Source organism: Myodes glareolus, chromosome 9 (assembly GCF_982192425.1).
Source record: "Myodes glareolus chromosome 9, mMyoGla1.1, whole genome shotgun sequence".
Taxonomy (NCBI): domain Eukaryota; kingdom Metazoa; phylum Chordata; class Mammalia; order Rodentia; family Cricetidae; genus Myodes; species Myodes glareolus.
This window is the reverse complement of record NC_142034.1, coordinates 71,900,811-71,921,373: the sequence shown is the minus strand read 5'-3', so window position 1 is coordinate 71,921,373 and position 20,563 is coordinate 71,900,811. Positions and strand designations below refer to the sequence as shown.

The following is a 20,563-nucleotide window of genomic DNA, read 5'->3' as shown; positions in this document are numbered from 1 at the left end:
GCCATATGGCTAACATAGATCAGAATAATGGGTTAAGATAAGTCATAAGAACCAATAAGTAGCCAGAGCTAAGGGCCAATCAGTTTATAACCTTATGGAGTCCTGTGTGTGATTTTCTTTGGACTTGCCAGCTGTGGGGTACCGGGTGGGACGGAAACCCCAACAAGCCAGCCCCTCATGTTACAATTCTTTGCTGGGTGTGGTGACACAGATCTGTCTATGATCTCAGCACTGGAGAAGCTGAGACAGAAGCATCTTAAGTTCAAGTTAACCCAGCAAGCTCTTGCCACAAAACAAAGCCCACAAAACGAAAACAATTCCTCCCTCCAACTCCTCTCTCTCACAATGATATCACTAGAAAATACCCCCTTTCTATATCATTCAACTATGACAAAAAGGTTGCCATGGTTACAAAAGCATGTTGGTAGCCTGTATACACAAAGAACACTTGCTTATGTATTCAACACAAAAGTCATGTTCTTCTTCCAAATTAATAGTCTGTTGGTCCCCGAGGCAGGGGCAGGCAGATGTCTGTGAGTTGGAGCCAACCTGGTCTACAAGAGCTAGTTTCGGGACAGCTAGAGCTGTTACACAGAGAAATTCTGTCTTGGGAAAAAAGAAAAAACAGAAAAAAGTGTCTGCTGGTTGACTGACAGATGTTTGAGTGGCCCCGTGAGAGGTTACCTGCGAAGAAAGACTTTCTGACCTCTTTAAAATTGTATTTTTAAAGACTTACTTTTATTATTTTGCAAGTGTGTGTGTGTGTGTGTGTGTGTGCGTGTGTGTGTGTTCCCCACACGTGTGCACCTGTGAGGGCCAGGAGTGGGCAGTGGATCTTCTGGAGAGAGTTATAGATGATTGTGAGCCTCACATGAGTGCTGAGAACCAAGCTTGGGACCTCTGGAAGAGCAAGAAGTGTTCTTAACCCCTAAGATACATCTCTCCAGCCCCCAAAATTACCTTTAAATAGTTTACAATTCATAAATAGTAATAAAACCCTGGGTCTCTTCCTTCATGAAGCTGCTGTCAGTGATGGTATCTTACACAACCAGAATTATTCTGTCATAATCAGGAAACTGGTATCAAGGCAAAGCTTCTAAAATATTTTTAGGCTTTGTTTGAATTTTACAAGGATTTTTTTTGTTTATTCCCCACCCCCCATTTTTTGAGACAGGGTTTCTCTGTGCAGCCCTGGTTGTCCTAGAACTAGCTCTTGTAGACCAGGCTGATCTCCAACTCACAGAGATCTGCCTGCCTCTGCCTCATGTGTGCTGGGATTAAAGGCATGTGCCACCACTGTCCAGCTGTTTGTTTACTTTTTATTGTAATGAATATTGACCTCAGGACCTCCCACATGTTAGGGAAAGCACTCTATCAATGGCCTTCATCCCCAGCCCTCTTGTTACTTCTTTTGAAACATGGTCTCACAAAGTTACCCAAGTAAGCCTTGAACTTGTGATCCTTTTATGTCGGCCTCTCAAGTAAGCTAGGATTATAGGCCTGTGACATCAGGCCTGGCTCCCAAAATTTATAATATGCATCCTCGATGTGTATATCTCTGTGCGTATATGCATACATGCATAGATGTCACCCTATTCTCTGTGTATATCTCTATGTGTATATACATACATTCTCTGTGTATTTCTCTATGCATATATACATACATTCTCTGTGTATATCTCTATGTATATATACATACATGCATAGATGTCACCCCATTTGCAGCTCAGAGCTCTATCACCAACACGGTAGCTCTCATGCTAATCACTTGCCTCTCCAACCCCAGTGCCCGACAAACACTATCATTTTGCTATGGTCTAAATGCCTGAGATTGACCTTTTACATTCAGTGGAATGCCAATGCAATAGATACCTTCTGCTTGCATGTTCTCATGCACTTAAATTACTGGACAGTTTCTATTGGAAACTTGAACAATGTGTCAAAGGCTCCTCAGTACATACAGTTAAATAAGTAAACCGTTGACTGACGGATAGAAGAATGAATTGTGTGCATGGCCAGCATTGGTCCCCAGAAAGCTCTTAACCACCTCCCAGCATCTGAGCTGACCCGGTGGACTCTAGGGCTGTGAATGGGACACATCTGACTTCCTGATTTTTTTTCTTCTAACCACCTGTGTGCTTTCAACACTGACCCAAGGCTGGTGAGAAGGCTCAGCTAGCGAAGGTGATCACTGCCAAGACTGATCTCTGGGACCCACAGAGGGGAGAGAACCAAATCCCACAAGTTGTCCTCTGACCTTCACATGGGTGCCACAGCACATGCGCCACCCCTCAGTAAATACATACTTTAAAAATACATACTAGTGTGTTGTCCTAGCATCTTCAAATGACAGGAATGAAAACCAGGAGGGTCTAAACTTGTCCAAGTTTAGATTGTCTTCAGGGGAGCATTTTCGTGATGGCAATGGGGTGTCACATTTCCAACGTCCTCCTGCATTTACCTTCAAGGGGAGGAAGGCCGTGAGAATTTCAGTTCCATTCAATTCCTATTAACTCACAGGTGATTAATCCCAGAGTGAAAATATCCACTCTATTTTAGTAAATATTAATGTTTTTATTGAGCATTTCAGCTGTGTATGGGAAAAGAAGATGTATAAAATTGATAATTAGAAAAGATTGGAGTCTCACATTTAGAAATGAAAATGATCTTATCTGTTTCTCTGTTTATGATACTATTCTAGGCAGAGCATTTGAACCTTGCCTTCTACATCCCTTCAGTGATCTAGGAAGCTTAATTCAATGGGACATTTCTCTTCATCTTTCTCCTTCCTCTCTTTCTCCATGGGGTCTCATGTATTCTGTGCTGACCTTGAACTTGTCTATGTGGATGAGGATAGTCTTCGACTATAGTCCTTAGTATCTGTCCTCCAGCTCCTGAGCACTGACATTACAGGCGAGCATCACCACACCCCATTCATGCCCTGCTGCAGAGAGAGCCCAGAGAGTCCTACATGATGGCAAATATCCTAGCAACCGAGCTTCATCCCCAGCCCAGAGAACAGAAATTTCTAAAAACCAACCCTCAAGGAGTAAAAATTTATTGGCTGCACGTCAGCTAATTAGTGGCAGAGTTTAAACAAAGTAAACTCTTTGTTGATTGCACTTGTAATCAAACACACACAGGATATGGTTGGATACTGGTAACTAATTTCTTTAATTCAACAGACGTTAATTGAATGCTTACTTTGTACTTCTCTGATAGGCATTCAAGAAGTATTTGGTGAATAAATATTGAATGGACAGACGAATGGGCAGATGGATGGATGAATGAATAAGGGAACAAATTTAACTTGACAAAAATGTGACCAGATGTTTTGGACACGTAAACAAACCTATAAGGATAAGACAAAAATTCACAAAGAGTCTGTTCTAGTTTCTTAAATATAAAATGATCTTTATGACTAAGAACTTTGTTTATTCTTCAAGCCAAATTTAGAAATGAGCGTTGAATGCTGTAGGTTGGGTATTATATAGCTCTTGGAAACTGTGCTTGGTATAATTCTCCATGTTTTGACCAACTATAGATAACTCCTCTCTGAAACATACTTTCAACGAGAGAAAACAGCAGTATTATCTCCCTCACGAGTACTACCAGCGTACCGAATGGCAATGCTAATGCTAGCATTAATAGGCACGATGACGTTAATTCTAACATGACTTAAGCGACTCCCTCTCGAAGTCCTCATTGAATCCCAGGCTCTGTTTCACACACGTGTCATAGCATGGCATCATTTAGTTCTCACTACCACCCTGAGAGTTATTGCGTGTCTTTAAAGATGAGGAAACTGTGGCCTGGGAGCTTCCATAGTTTTCCCAAGGTCATGACAATGACAAGTGACAAAATCGACATGAGCACAGGGACTTAGCTTCTTGGAAGCATACATAACTGGTTTTATTCTCTGAAAGCTTGTGCCCTAATCTTTCCAAATTTGTGTACACGATCATGTGGAAATGAAGATGAAGACACTGAGTAGACGTGACACTTAGGCTTAGAGCAAAGGTGATGGCCTCAGGAAGCAATGGGTCACTCACTGTGGTGCTAGTTTAGCGTTACCCACTGACTCAAGCTGAGGGGACAGGGTAGGGAAGGACCATGTGAATCCTGTGCTGGGCTATCAGAGAACCCAAGCTGGCCCCACACTCAGGGCAAGCATCATGCTTTGGCCACAACTATGGCGTTTTCATGGAACCCTTAGACTGCAGAGAGCCAGTGTCCAGCAGGAAGATAGCAGTGGAGCTCACTTCTGTCATGGCACTGGTGGCAGGGTCATGCCCTTTTTCTTAGCTGAGATATCAGTTTATATAGAAGAGCTGTCTGGTCCCCACAGACGGGTTGAGCATCTCTTGCTGAATGCTTCCAAGTTGCCCCACACTCTTACATTCCATGGTGGTGCTTCTGTACCTACTCACTTGACTGGGAATTTGAGAAACACACAGAACCCCGTGGCTCAGCACTTTGTCCCCAGCTCTAAAAGAGTGGTTTGAACACAGTGACCATTCATAAGTCATCATCAAATGTTTGGAATGTTGTCTTAACTGAGAGCAGATAAACAGTCTTGGGACACTATGACAGGCATCAAGGAGACCTAGAATTTTCTCACTGTTTGAATTTGGTCATGTTATAAATGCAAGGTCTTGGCTCTCTTCCCTCAGATCTCAACTCCTTCCTTTGGTCAATTACCCATCTTTCTATTCCTCATTGGCCTTTTGTTTCTTCATTTATTTCTTTCCCTCCACTCTTTCATGTGTCTCTTTAGTTTAGTTTTGTCTTTGCCTCTGAAATGTGTATGTGTGTATCTGTCTGTCTGTTCATGTGCATGCATGCATCCTTGCCATCATATGAAGCTAGAGGATGATATCAAGCTGTCTTCCTCAATTACATCTCTACCATATATATATTTTAAAGTTTTATTTATTTTTATGTGTATGAATGTTTTGTTTGCAATTATGTACCATGTGATGTCATACCTATAGAGACCAAAAGAGGGCACCAGATCCCCTGAAATTGGAGTTTGAGGTAGTTTGATCCACCATGTGGGTGCTGGGAACTGAACATAGGTTCTTTGTAAGAGTAGCATTGGTCTTAACATCTGGGTTATCTCTTCAGCCTGCTTACCTTATTTTTTCAGGCAGAGACTCACTGAACCTCACCATTTTGGCTATACAGACTGGCATGTAAGCCCCAGGATCTACCCATGTCCACCTCCCAACCCTGGAATTACAGGCATACAATACAATGCCTGACTTACACAGAAATTCCTTTTATAGGGAAAATACATGTTAGTATCTTGAAGAATTTTAAGAGGAAAAAAAGTTAGTTCTTTCAAATTTTTTATTTCTATTACATATTGCAATTGTGTGTGTGTGTGTGTGTGTGTGTGTGTGTGTGCATGTGTTGATGTGTGCACATGAATACTTTGTCCATGGAGGCCAGAAGAGGGCATCAGAGCACCTGAAGCTGGAGTTACAGGTGATTGTAAGCTGTATGATGTAGGTGGTGGGAACTTAATTCTGCCTCTGCAAAAGCAGCAAGAACTTTTAACTGCTGAGACATCTCTTTAGCCCCCATAGCCATTCTTAATTGCTGAGGGGCAGCTCCCAGAAGAGGATAAAGCTAATGTTTAACTTGCAAGCCATCTGAAGAAAATATTAGAAGGAGAAAATACAAAAAAAGCATAGAAAATAAAAAATATATTGAAAAACTGCCTATGGGTGAATACATGTGATAATTGTCTTTCTGTGTCTTAGTTACATCACTCAAAATAATGTTTTCTGGCTCCGTCCATTTTCCTGCAAAATTCAAGATGTCATTTTTTCTGCTGTGTAGTACTCCATCGTGCAAATGTACCACATTTTCCTTATCCATTCTTTGGTCGAGGGGCATTTAGGTTGTTTCCGAGTTCTTAAAGATAAAGCAAAGAAAACCAGCCTACAAGCCACAATCCCAGAGAATTTAGACAACAATGAGGACACTAAGAGAGACTTACATATATCTAATCTACATAGAAAGTAGAAAAAAGACATCTCCTGAGTAAATTGGGAGCATGGGGATCTTGGGGGAGGGTTGAAGGGGGAAGGGGAGAGACAGGGAGGAGAGCAGAGAAAAATGTAGAGCTCAATAAAAATCAATAAAAAAGAAAATAGAAGATACAAAAAGGCAGAAATAAATGTTAATAAAGGAGGAGCTATAATCATTATAAGTTACATTACATTCATTAATAAAGCCACAATGACCCATGTATGAATCAATTTTGTTTTGATATCCAGCAGTATGTTTACAGGATATGTATTAGAAATTAAGGGCTATGGAAAAGGCCTGAAAGCAGTTACCAATTAACAAGCCATGAGAGATGGAGATTTTAACATTAAAGAAGTAGTAATTCAAGACACAGAATAGTGGAAGGGGAAATAAAGACATTTTATATTGGCAAAATAGGTAATAGATCAAGAAATATAATGACCCTGAGCATTCATGTCCTTACAACATAACATAAAAGTAAATAAAGTAATGGTTATAGAGCAGGGTGAGAAATAAAAGAAAACATATAAGATGCTAATACACACCCAATGCATTTACCTTAATTATTCTAGTGTTAATAAAAACTTGGGAGCCAGATATGGGGGTAAAAACCTGGTTGATAGAGAAGTGTGCAGAGAAACAACCAGTGACCTCCTCTTTCTCATCTTCCTTGGTCTGGGTCCATGAATCCTTTTAAGCCCTCCCTACTACTTCCTGTGTCTCCCTATATAATTCTGGGTCATCCAAAACCTCTATGGCTTATTATGGTCAGCTAGTAGTTAGCTCTGTCCTCTGATTCAAGGTAAACTTTATTGTCAGTCTCGAGAGTGTCAGAGCATGATCAAAATATCCACGACATTGCCCCCTTTTTGTCTAAATAAAAGGGAAGATTTTAACTCTAACATAGTACAACTATATATAATAAGAACAATTAACATGTAAGAATTACATTGACAGTGTCCAGTCCATTTGCATTTGGCAAATTCAAAGAAAATACTTCATTATCTATCCTATCCTGGTGAATTCAAAGTTTTGTACGCAATTCACCTTCTATCCTAACTTATATTACCAGCTCAAAACTACCTTTTTAGACCTCAAAACATTTTCCTAAATAAACAACTTAAGCTTTTATGTCTCCCAACCTTATACACTTTACACTTCTTTTGTGAGTTTCTTTTCTGAATTTGGTAAGGATGAAAACTGTAACTATCTAGTCTTCAATCTCATCAGAGACCTGAGAAAGATATAACTTATCTGAAAAAAATAGGAAGTATAGAGCAAACAACTTCTAAAACTATAGAAATGACAGAGATATTCAGCTTCCTGGACAGTCACCCATGATTCCTCTGCAACACCTGGGCATTCATTTTTGGCCTATAGGTCTAGAATATCTGACAGAAATTTTAAATGACTGTCCTAATTTGTCTTGGTAAAGTTTGACAGTTGCTTTATTTTACGTCTTGCTTGTCCACTTTGGACAGCATACTGTCAGATGTCAAGGCAAGGGCAGTTTCTTTCCCAGTGACTAACTATGCCACAGTGAGAGGAAACTCCATTTGGAGGTTCTCTGATACTCAACATCCTTTGTGAAGTAAATTGGTGCTGCCAGGAGATGCATCTCACTGTCGTGAAAAGTCTTATGTCATTAAGACACCTTAAATGCAATATTCTATAGGTCTCTGAAGTGTTTGAAAACCATCTGTCCATCTTAAATATATGCTTGACCTTAAAAACATACCTAACATGGCCACAAATTGGATTGTTGAATGACTAACTACCAACCTGTATTTATTAATTATCCTAAAGTGTTTGTAATACTAACTTTTCAGGACTAGAAATTTACATTACATTGTTAAATGGGCTGCATAGGTACAATACCTTAGACAAGATCAAAAATATATATACAGTATAACAAAAATAACTTTAAACTTGCATCAATATGCAAAAATCCATACCAGTATAAAGTATTTAAGACTAGTAGTCACTTTTTTTAGTTTAGAAAGTAGATTCAACAATCTCCCCTTTTATCCTATCATTCCTATATTTCCATTAATGAGATGACTGAATCTAATCTCCTTTGCTTAGTTTCTTCCCTGACTATAACCAATAACAACTTGCAACCAACTTCCCTAAACGATGGCAAACATCCATAATTCACCAAATCACTAAAAGCCATCTATCTTACCTCTTGGGAATGTTGGTATCATATTCTTAAAATTACTTTCTGTTGTTTGGGAGTGCTGGCATCTTTGGGGACCCTGAGAAAATTGAGATAATGGTCAGCTCCTGAGAGAGCTAGCTGTTATTCAGGTGTGGTGGGAAAGTGCAGGGATTTTCTGAAGTCCTGGCTGGAGTAGTCTATAGGCTGGACTCTCTTAGCTAATCACTGTGATGAAGTTGTCCTGAGCAGTTTGTAGTCCAAAGCTAATCTTTGGGTGCTGTTTGTCAGCTTAGTGACATTACAACAATCCAGATGAATTCGTCATTATGGGGCTCCATCATCTTAGAGACCTCAAAGGTCATTGCTGGAAATGGTCATGGGTCAGTGCAGAAGCTTAAATATTTTAGGTGTCATATGCAACAGATCTGTGAGAGGTTAAAGGACCACTATTTGTTAAGTATGTCTTGGCTATAATACTTAATTTCTAGTTACCTGCTACAGATTTAAACCCAAAATCACATATAAAAAACTGATTAATCATATTTCTAGAATTAGTTAGTGCTCTATTTGGCCATTAATGTCATGACAGAATATATATATGTATGTATATATATATATATATCTTATAAATTTTGAGATAATGTCTATACCTTAAGAAAAGTTTTAAAGAGTCAAAATAAAACCAAAGGATTATGGGATTTGTGACAATAGAACAGTCTGTTAGTTTTTGTTTTCCTCTATACCATACCAGATAGCTCCTCTAACATGAAACAGAGATTTTGGATTTTCCTTTAATGAGTATGCTTGGAGAAGGAGAGAACCATGCTCCAACTCCAAAGTTAGCTTTAGTTTTAAATTGAATTGTAACTATGAAAAGACCATTTGCTTTATGTCTGTAGAGGAAAACAGAAACATCTATTTGGGAATATTTGTGAAATTTTATCCTGTTGGAAATGTGCTGCACCATTTTCTTGGGACATTTTCTCTGGATTGTTCCTCTTTCTTCTTCTTCAGATGTCGCATTTGTCCAGTGATCTTCAGATTACTTAGTTGGATGCTTTTATTATCCTGGAAAGAAAAAACAATACCCGGCCCAACCCTAACTTTGAGAAGTTTCCCTTTTTGGCAGTTTATATTTTACCAGATAAAAGGCATTTGTTAGTTTTATAAGTTAGTTTAGATTTAATGCCCATGCTCTTTGATGATCTATTGCCTCTCCTAATCAAGAGGTCTCTCTTGTTAAAATCTAAGTTTTATCAATCGTGATGGTATCCATAGCTTTTCTTCTCCTGTGTGCACAAAATCAAAACCTCTTTCCAATGCAACATATATCCTGGTTACCATTCTGAGGCCAACATATCCTTGAAGTATATAGGTCAATTTAATTCAGCAGTTTTTTCTACTATCCGGCATCTCTCCACAGCTGTTGTTCCTTTCTCATTAGCATTTAAAAAATTAAAGTTAATAGAGTGTTGTGTGATCTATCTCTAGAAGAGGGTCTGTCTTAACCCTTTCTATTTATTAAACATATCTTTTAAAGTACAATTAAAACTTACTATAACTGCTCATCCTATAGAAATGTGTGGTATAACTTTAATATGTTTTATATTGCAATATGAAAAAAAGATATTTCATTTTACCACAGACATATGCTGGAGCATTGTCAGTCTTAATTTGTACAGGTATTCTCATAATGGTCATAACTTCTAATTAATGTGTAATTATAGACTCAGTCTTTAAAGAACTCAAAGCAATTTTACATTGAAATCCTGAATATGTATCTATAATATGATGAACATACTTCAATTTTCCAAGCTCCACAAAATGAAATACATTCATTTGCCAAACTTCATTTCTTTGAGTACCTTTTGGGTTACTTCCTACAGGTAATGGAATTTGGTTATACAAAGAACAAGTAGCACATTTCTTTATAATTTCCTTGGCTTGTTGTCAAGTGATAGAAAAATCCCTTTTCAAATCTTTGCTATTAACACAGTGTTTTTCATGAAACTTCTAACACGTTTACTACTAGCAGCTGATTAATTTCATTGTTACCTTGTGCTAACGGGCCTGGTATATATACCCTTATGGGATTTGCTATGTGTTATATACAAAGAATGATGTCTATTTCTGATTATTTATTGTAACTAAATAAATAGCAAAGTTAATTCTGAATCATCTGGAATATTTTCAGTGGTTTCAATATGTAAGACAACTGTTTCTGCATATTGAGAGTCAGTAACTATATTACAATACCATGAGAATAGCATATAATTCTGAATTTTGAACAGAATCTTCATGGCTTTGAGCCACTTAAATTTCTTGACTTATAGCATTCTTTTCTGATTCATTTGCATCAGTATAGAATGTAGGTGCTCCAACAATTGGTGTTCCTTGCACGATGTAAGGAAGGACCTAGTTATTTCTTTATATAAACTGAAGTCTCTTGCTTTTGGGATGTTTGTTGCTAATCTCTCCCAATTTATACTTTCCATGGTTGAATTTTTTGTAAACCTGTCTTATATCTTAGAATCTCCTCTTTGTATTTTGTTCAGGAGCAATTTGTAATTCCCCAAAAGGCAAAATTTTCTTTACTTCTTCAAACATTTTTTTCCTAAGGTATCTGTATCTGAATTGGCACGCTGGCCTTCAGTGAGAATCTGTTTGTGGGATATTGCCATACCTCTAGCCTACTTTGTGGTTCTGGGACCCTAGCTTCCTCTCTTCACCATGTTTCCTATTGTAACTGAGGACCAGATTCCAATATTACTGTAGCTAAATCTTTCAAGTCTTATGGGATAATCCTGTTCCAAGCTGCCCATTAATTTAAAATCTGCTTCACAAAGGGTGAATGCACACCTTATGAAATGACTGCTTCCTCACGTCTCTTCAGATCTAACACTTTTACAGGATCCTAGCTGACTTCTGCATAGCCTTTGGGGTGCCTGTCATCTGGGGATTATTCTCGTATGGTAACTGGATAAATTAAGCTTAATTTTCTAATAACCTTGCACCACTCCTCTTCAGTTTAATAATACAATGGTGCAGTAGGTTCTGCTCTAAATTCCTCTGTCTCTGTGTGAATTTTTTTTTTTTAAGTTTCATTAACAGGTCTTTCTACGGATTGTTATTTTATCAGTCAAATTTTCATATTTGGCACTGTTATCAAACCACTTTTAAAAGGCTAAAACATAAATTACCAAGCTGATAATAATTCAAATCAACATTATATCAATCCCAGCTAGGTTGATTATCACTTCATTTAATTTTTTGATTTTCAAACTGTCCACTGTGGAGCCCTACAGAAACCTAACCCCCTGCATCGTAATGTTCCCCATTCTTAACATGGGAAAAACTAATTCCCCATTGAAGAAATCCCAGGTGTCTCACCAGATCTGCTGACAACAGCAGTGAAAGTGAAACTGGGCACAGCAAGCCAGCTGTGAAGGTGGCACTCAGCTGTGGGCTGGGAGGTTTGCCAAGCAGCTGCACTAGCTCCACTGGATTCAGGCCCTTGTACCAGTCCATGAAGGACATGTCTGGGAAGGGAGCTGCTGGTGTTCCAGGAAGCTGGAATAGCTCCACTTGACCCAGGTGCTTGTTCCGGGCCATGCTGGTAGGTGTAGTGAGAGGCCTGAGAAGTGAACACAAGGGGAAAATTGGCAGAAGCCCATGTGTCTAAGACAAAGCATGGGAGAGTACTAGGGCATCTGAATGACAGAACCATCAAAGAGCGGCTGTCCCAGGCAGCTGCAGAGCTGATGGGTGGCTGCGACTGCAGCATTTGGGGTTAGGGTGCACAGCCTGGAATGCAGTGTTGCAGGGAGATTGCAACAGGAAAAACCCCTGGTGGACAAAGCTGCAGGCGGCACAAAAGAGTGGCAGTTTAAAAGGCTGTTGCATAATCTCTCTCCATGCTTTGGATGGCAGATAATGTGTTTACCTTAATTATCCTAAAAATTTGGGAGCCAGATATGAGGGTAAAAACCTGATGGATTGGAGAAGCAGTGGAGAAGCAACCAGTGACCTTCTTTCTCTCTTCTCTCCTTCTTAGATCCAAAAGGGTCTGAAAATCTTTCTAAGCCCCTCCTTACTACTTCCTGGGTTTCTCTATATGTCCTGCATCCTCTAAAACCTCTATGACTAATTCTGGTCAGCTAATAGCTAGCTCTGCCCTCTGATCCAAGATAAACTTTATTATCATTTGTGAGTGTCAGAGTATGATCAAAATATCCCACAACAATACCCTCTTACAAATTAATGACTTAGCGGGGACTCTAAGACTGTGATCTTTGCACCTGGGAAGCAGAGGCAGGAGGATCAGAAGTCCACAGCAAATCCTTGGCTAGATTTGTTTGAGACTGGTCTAGGCTGCAGGCAGAAATAGGTAAACACAGATGATTACAGTAATATAACTTACCAGTACCTAGCTATCTCAAGAAACAAAATAAACACTTTTCACAGACATACAACAACCCATCAAATTGCTGCACACTTGGCTAAGTGTCTTGGTGTATCTTCTGTTGCTATAACAGGTTATTACAGATGGGGTCTCTATTATGGACAAATTGACTTGGCTCACAATTACAACAGAGTGGTTCCAGTATCTGGTGAAGGCCTTCCTGCTGCACAGTAACATGGCAGAGGGTGTGACACAGTGTGGAAGAGACAGAGACATCAGTGCTCACCCTTAGAGCAGGTGCTCATGCCTCTGATCACTGGTCCCATCTGAAGATAATTCCTCCATTGTTTGTAGTCCCGGATCTGCCAGCTTTTGAAGGTATTACCCCTTAATGCTGTTGCAATGACTTGCTTACAGTTCAGAGGTTTAATCCACTGAAGACATGGCAGGAAGCATGATGGCGTGCAAGCAGATATGATGATGGAGAAGTAGCTTGAGAGTTCTATGTTCTAATCCAGAGGCAACAGGGAGAGAGAGAGCGAGACACAGAGAGAGCGAGAAACAGAGAGAGAGAGAGAGAGAGAGAGAGAGAGAGAGCCAGACAGACAGAAAGAGACAGAGAGGAGAGAGAGCGAGAGAGAGAGAGAGAGAGAGAGCGCGAGAGAGCGAGCGAGCACTGTACCTGGCGTGGGCTTCTGAAGCCCTAAAGCCTATTCTCACTTATACACTTCATCCAACAAGGTCACACCTACTCCAACAATGCCACACCTCCTAAGAGTGTCACTCCCTGGTGACCAAGCATTCAAATCTATGAGCCTCTGGGGGCCATTCTTATTCAAACTACTATATTATGTATGTCTGTGTTGGGTTTATGCAGGGCAGAGGAGGGTATCAGATCTCCTGAAGCTGGAGTTGTAAGTAGTTGTGAGTCACCTGATATGGGTGCTGGGAACTGACCTGGGTCCTCCACAAGAGCAGCAAGTGCTCTTAACCGTTGAGACATCACTCCAATCCCTGACAATGGCAAATTTTAATGGGAGTCTTGGAAGGGATAGATATGCAAATTATAGTAGCCTTCAAAGCATCTTTACTAAAAACTTAAAAATCTACAAATTTAAAAGAATTAACATCTTTCATGCAGTGTTTCTGACCATGATGCAATTAAATTTTAGATCTATGTCGAGAATTTCACAAGCCCTACCAAATGGCACCGAGCTATAAAAGAAATCAAGGAGAAGTCACGAGATACTTAGAAGAGACAGACAGTGACATGTGTCAACTTTTCTGGATCCTGTCCAAAGCAGTACTCAGAAGTAAAGTTATAGCTTTAAATACACCTATTTATTAAGAAATAATGACAACAAGAGGGTTAATCCTTCAACTTACAAAATTCAAAGAGACAGATTAAGTCCAGGTAAGTAGGTAGAAAAGATATGAAGAATATAGGCAGGAATATATGAATCCAGAGGACAAAAAATAATAGGAAGTTAACAATTCTGAGAGTGTCCTTTAGAAAGATTAATTCTATCCATTGCTTTGCTGCTGCCGTGATGGGGCACCCCCCCCCAAAAAAAAGCATCATTTGTGAGGAAGGGTTAGGTTGTGTAAAGATCCAGAGGAGACAGAGTCCATCATGGTGGGAAAGGCATGGCAGCTGACACCTGAGGCTGGCTGTTTCATTGGTGGCCAGGAAGCAGAAAGAGACAAAAGTGGGGCCAGGCTCTAGGACTTCAAAGGCCACCCCCAGTGATGTACTTCCTTCAACAAACCTATACTTCCTCAAGGTTCCAAGACCTCCCAAGTCACACAAGCTGGGACCAAGTGTTCACACACATGAGCCTACAGGGGGACATTTGAAATTCAAAACACAACACTAATCAAATAGTCAAGATTGATGGGAGAAGAAGAAATACAAGTAAGACAGAAGCCAAAGGGGAGTAAGATCAAAACGCCGGAAACTGTGGGTCATGACCTTGTGCAAAAGGTCACATTACTAAAGGTGGAGGTTGCAAAGAATTTGACAACAGCAAAGGTCTCTCTCAACAGTGCAAGCATGTATTGAATCCAAGGCATTTTTGTCAGAGTTATCCCATGTTGCATGGTGTGTGTATGTGTGTGGGCACGTGTATGTGCATACATGTGAGTGTGTGTGTGTGTGTGTGTGTGTGTTTTGAGACAATTGTTTTAAAATAATTTTCTTTAGATTTATTGTCAATGAATATTTGATTGGTATGGCTATTTTATACAGCTAACACACCCAGAGTCTTGTAAATGATCAGGTTTGAGTTGGGAAGATCCTTCACGATGAAGTCCTTGCTGTGCAGGCATGCGAGTCTGAGTTTGGATCCATCAAATGGGCGGATTCTGGAGACTTGCTAGCCATCACCGTCTAGCCCAAATGGCAAGATTCAGGTTCAGTGAGAAGCTGTGTCTCAAAATCTAAGCTGGAGGGGCTGGAGAGAGGGCTCATTAGTTAAGGGTGCTTGCAGTTACTATGAAGGACTGGCATTCCATTCTCAGCATCCATGTCAGGGGGTTCACACCACTTGTAGCCTGAGCCCCTCCCCGCTGACCCCCTTTTCTAGCCTCTGTGGTTATCTACATATATATATATTCACAGTCCCCTCTCTTCCATGCCCCCCGTTCCTCTCTCTCTCTCTCTCTCACACACACACACACACACATTTTTTTTAAAAAAAAACAAAATCTGCAAAAAAGAGTGAAGAAAAAAATTGAGCAAGACACTCAATATTGACCTCTCATCTCTACCAGCACACCTGTACACATGTGTGCACACACCCATGTGGACACTTACATACACTACACGGTTCCTCAGGTGAAAGCCCATCCTGGTTGTAAGTGGGAAAAATTTAAGAACCCTTGACCTAGAGAAAACTCTCGAAATGTGTAAAAGGCTGAAAGTGGTTCAAGACCTTGGTAGAACTAGGAGTCTTAATAAAATGGGAAAGGAATTATATTTTCAAAAAAGGCCATAGCACTGTATTGTGGGAACTGTGTTTACAATGCCATCAAAAAGCAAATAGTCATACCCCTAAAACACTGCATGGGAGAACTGATGTCAAGGGAAAACTATTACGTTATTTTGTCTGGAAAGTGTAATCCTGGTTCCCAAACTGAATTCAGGCAGTTTGGGTGGGAGCTCACTTTGGTTTTACTATAACATGGTATATTATTTTGCTCTTGCTGTGATAAAAAAAAAATACCATGATCAAAAGCAACTTAAGGAAGAAAGGGTATGAAAGGGTTTATTCTGGCTTACAACTCCGGAGGGCTAGAGCTGATCATGGCATGACAGAGGGAGTGGGAAGTAGATGAGTTTCAGTCACACGCTCCTGACCTCGGCGCCATTTCGCTAGCTCATGACCTCCACGCCATCTTGCTAGCTCCTGTTACCTAGTTTTCATCACAATTTCAAGCTGAATTCTTACAGTTCAGAGTGAAATAAGGGAAATGTGTGTAGCAGTGCTTCTCTTTTTGCTGTGACAAAATCCACGGTAGGAACTTAAGGGCACAGCCCATGGTGGCAGGGAAGTCACGACAGCGGGGGTCACACTGTAGCCACAGTCAGCTCCAGCTGTCTTTCTTTTCTTTTCTTTTCTTTTCTTTTCTTTTCTTTTCTTTTCTTTTCTTTTCTTTTCTCTTTTCTTCTTTTCTTCTTTTTCTTTTCTTTCTTTCTTTCTTTTTTGTTTTTTTTGAGGCAGGGTTTTTCTGTAGCTTTGGAGTCTGTCCTGGAGCTCTTGTAGACCAGGCTGGCATCAAACTCACAGAGATCCACCTGCCTCTGCCTCCCGATTGCTGGGATTAAAGGCATGTGCCATCACTGCCCAGCTTCCAGCTCTCCTTTTATTCGGTGCAGGATCCTAACCCATGAGATGATGTCATCACCTTCATCATCTGCCTTCCTCAGTGAACCTTTCTGGAGACGCCGTCATAGATACATTTAGAGGTGTTTCCCTGGTGTTTTGAATCCCACCAGGATGACATTGAAGGTTAACTATTGCTACATGGAACCCAGAGCATTTCTGCAGGAGCAGAGGGAGTATAGGCTATTGTCAGCAGACGGGTGGGGTGCAGTGCCCTCTGGCACTATAGAAGGGTTGGTCTGCTGGTTAAGATACACATTTATCAAGTGTATCAGTCACACACAGCCAGGCATAAGATCTTGTTGGTTTTGCTGCTCCATGGCTTCCACAGTGCTTGCATGGTTGTTCATGTTCATAAAGACCACATGTTTGCTTTCAGACACTCAGTCTTGACAGCGCAGCTGAAAAATATTCTTGTAGCAAAGTTTATAAAGGAGTTTCAGAAAGCCCAGGCATCTCTCTTCAGTAGAATGGGTGAGAAAATATAACCTAAACATCTATTTTATGTTTTTATAATTATTTATTGTGGGGTATGTGTGTGTATGTATTGTGTGTGTTCATTCTACCACATGTGTGGTCATCAGAGGCCATTTTTCAAAAGTTGCTTCTCTCCTTCTACCATACAGGTCCTAAGAATGGGACTCAGGTTTTCAGGTCTGGCAACAAGTACCTCTACCCACTGAGCTATCTGGTCAACCCATATCTATTTTTTTATAACTACATGCAGTTGCAAAAATAAATTAAATATACTGATAGTGATGCAAATAGATTGTAACACAGTATCAAGTAAAGAACAGGATTTATAACGTTTTGAGTTATGGGGCAAACATAAACCAACAATATATTTCTCAAGGATACCTAGATATATAGCGGCATTGATGAATGTGTTAGAGAGGGAGGACTAGACCTGGAAACAGGGAACTAGGAGAAATGATCCAGCAGCACAACCAGAAAGGAGCTCTCAAGGACTAAAGAGACATTTCTGGTTAATTTTAAATGCGAAGTTGACACAACCTAGAGTCACCTGGGAAGAGAGAGACCCACCAGAGTCAGGTTGGCTTAAGGGTATTACCATTTGTGGGGATTGTTCATCCTTAATTGGTATGGGAAGTCCTAACCTACTGTGGGTGGCACCATTCTCTAGGCAGGAGACCCTGGACTATGTAACAATTGGGAAAGTTAGATGGTTGGCAGGAGAGCAAGCAGGCCACACCCACGCATTTGTTTCCCTCTGCTCTTAACAATGTTAAGGTGGATGTTACGTGATTAGCTGCTCTGAGTTCCTGCCGGGACTCCTGCTCGGTGATAAACTGTAACCTGCAACTGTAAGCCAAATGGACCCTTTCCTTCTTTAATTCGCTTGTTGTCGGGCTATTTTGTCACGGCAACAGAAGCGAAACTAGGACAAGGACTGTGTGCTTTAAATTTAGCAGTATGATTCACTCCGCTCTCTGCAAGCAAGGCCTGACAGACCAAAGCAAGCCTCTGTCTGTCTTACAGACTGCTGGGCTGTGCAGTGATTGTAACCATTGATTCTCACGCCCAATGTTTCTCCTGTTCGTCTTAGCCCTCCTGCATTTTTAAGCTCATCAGATCTCTCCCAGCCACATGGTACCTGTACACTACATACTAGATGACTCCTAGTGTACCTTGAGTGCTTCTCAGGGGGACCCGGAGGTGATTGCATTGTATCACAGCAAACCTAGCTGGACTCCCCTTTGGCCTCTACTTCTTGTGTAGAGGATAATAACTAGAGGAATCTAGTTACTACAGTGTTTCTCAAACTTCCTGTCTAAAACACACAATTCCCAAACCCTGCTTCTCTGAGCTTGCATCTGCCTTGTATCTGTCTCCGTGGATGAGCCCCCAGTTTTGTTTATACACCAGGATGGACTTCTTATCAACTGTCAGTTCTAGCTATAACCTGAATCTAAACCCCAACAAAATGCCCCCTTCAGGCAAGGTGACACATATGTTACTGGGACTAATATCACAGTCTACTAAGGATCTCTTCTGTCCCTGCGTCCTGTGGTCTTTTCCCCTCCCAGCACCTAGAAAGACCATTTAAAGTTATACCTGGCCTCTAGTACCCTCTCTGGTGGCAATTTTCTATCACACAGCTTGGCACTGTCAGCCTGAGCCTTGCTTCTCCTCTTTGGCTTACACACCAAGGCAGTTACTGCCCATGGAATTTCACCTGTAGAGGCAGCCTTTCTATGTGGAATATTCTAGTAGGTGCTTCTGGTGCCTTGACTATATTATATCTGCTTGGGCCTCAAGGTTTTGGTGCAGATGGCCAAACTATACCTCCTAGCACCTTTGTATCTTTGTGGGCACCTTTTCTTTTGTGGGAACCTCTACTGTCTCTGCAGATGAACAGGTCATAAGCACCAGAGATTTGTTCCATGGTAGCAGCTATCAACTGAAGAGGTGGGGTTTGGGGTGGGAAGACGCAGAGGCTGGTGCTTTACACTGGATCCCAGCATCCCTGGGAGGTAGCACGCTGCTAACACAGCCATGGCTGGCTTCCCTCCAGTGTTAGTTACTTCTCTTCTTGCTATGACAAGATACTCGATGAAAAGCAGTATGAAGGTAAAGGGGTTTATTTCGGCTCTGAGTTGAAGGTCCAGGCCATCGTGGTGGAAAGGCGTTGTGTCAGGAGTGTGAGGCAGCTGGTCACATCACTCCCACAGTCTGGAAGCAGAGAGGGATGGATGCTGGTGCTGTGTCCACTTTTGTTTTTCGGTCTAGGATCCCAGTTCATGGAACGATGCCTCCTACGTTCAGGATGTATCTTTCCTCTCCGGTTAATTTTCTTCTGTAAACATCCTCATAGACACACCCAGAGATGTGGTTTCCATTCTTGAGTCAACATCTAGTCAAGGTGGTAATGAAGATTAGCTGTCATGCGTCTATTCTCTGTCACACTTCCTCACTGCCTTCCCACTGCTTCCTGAGAAGCCTTTCACACAGTCTACTTGCTCATGACGGTGTGCCTTCGGGTCACTTCAGGAAGAACCCATCCTCAGTTGCCCTTCCCATACCAGGCTTCAGCTTAGACATCACCTCCTGGGACAGGTAGCTTACCATGGTGGTAGCAGACAGGGAAGTTGGTGGAATCAAATGGCCTAGATACAAAGTCTGGCTCCTTTGTGAACATGGATTCCCTATACTTGACTTTCTCATCTTCGGAATGAGACTAACAGTCTATCTCAGTAGGTTGCTATGGCAGTTAGATGCAGGAATGAACACAATGTACTTAGAATCTGGCCTTTGTGCTCTAAGGATTTAACAGACTTCTTACAATCCCCACGCATCCCAGCTGAGATAGGACTCGGCCTTGGCACACATTATTCTTTTCCTTTGCCTTTCCCCCTACTGAGCACACCACTGTCTGACATTCACTTCTGTCCATTCATTCTTTGTCTTTCTGAACACTCCCCTTGGTGTGTGAAGACAAGGACGTGGTGTATAGTTACCGCCACCCTCCCATAGCTCCTAGCATGGGGCCGAGCTCACAGCACATGCCCAAGGACATTTGTTCAGTAAATAACTCTCTACTAATGCCATTTAAAGACTCTGAAAGTTTCCTCTTGTGGTTTATCTCCCATTGGCCAACAAGATTAACAAGGATTTTTTCTAGAATCTGGAGGCAGGAGCTCTGTTGGAGCTGCAGGCTTAGACAAGAAGTACAGAGATAACTTTGGTGTTCACTGTGGGGAGGGAGAGGGAACAGAGCGAGTTGACATTACCAAGCAGGAAGATCCCAAGCGCTGCCACCTGCTTCCTGTGAAGATAGGGAGGTGAAAGAAATGGGAGGAAATAGGTGTGTGGGGGGAAGGTACTGTATCTAGTTTGAGTCCTATTATGTTGGAAGAGGCTGGGGGCCTGTTGGAGACAACGCTTGGTGCTGAGCTGTGTATATTCATCTTGGGACTGAGGTGGCAGCCCGACATTAGCTTGTGGGTATGTTGTGGCCTGAGAAAGTTGAAGCATCAGCAGGGAATGAGACCACCAGCTTTCATCCAGAGAGAATCTCAAGCTCCATCCCAAGTCCTCTCAAGGCCAAGATGGGGC

At 41.3% G+C, this 20,563-nt stretch overlaps 1 long non-coding RNA gene across 1 annotated transcript; it reads right to left on the bottom strand.

Annotated features, from left to right (window-relative positions):
* Positions 1-19,073: 19,073 nt before the first annotated feature.
* On the bottom strand, positions 19,074-19,677 carry LOC125402688 (uncharacterized). The gene is made up of 2 exons (XR_007232710.3): positions 19,574-19,677; positions 19,074-19,361 (listed from the first exon to the last, which is right to left on the bottom strand). It is a non-coding gene; the product is annotated as an uncharacterized LOC125402688 (long non-coding RNA).
* Between the last annotated feature and the right edge of the window lie 886 nt (positions 19,678-20,563).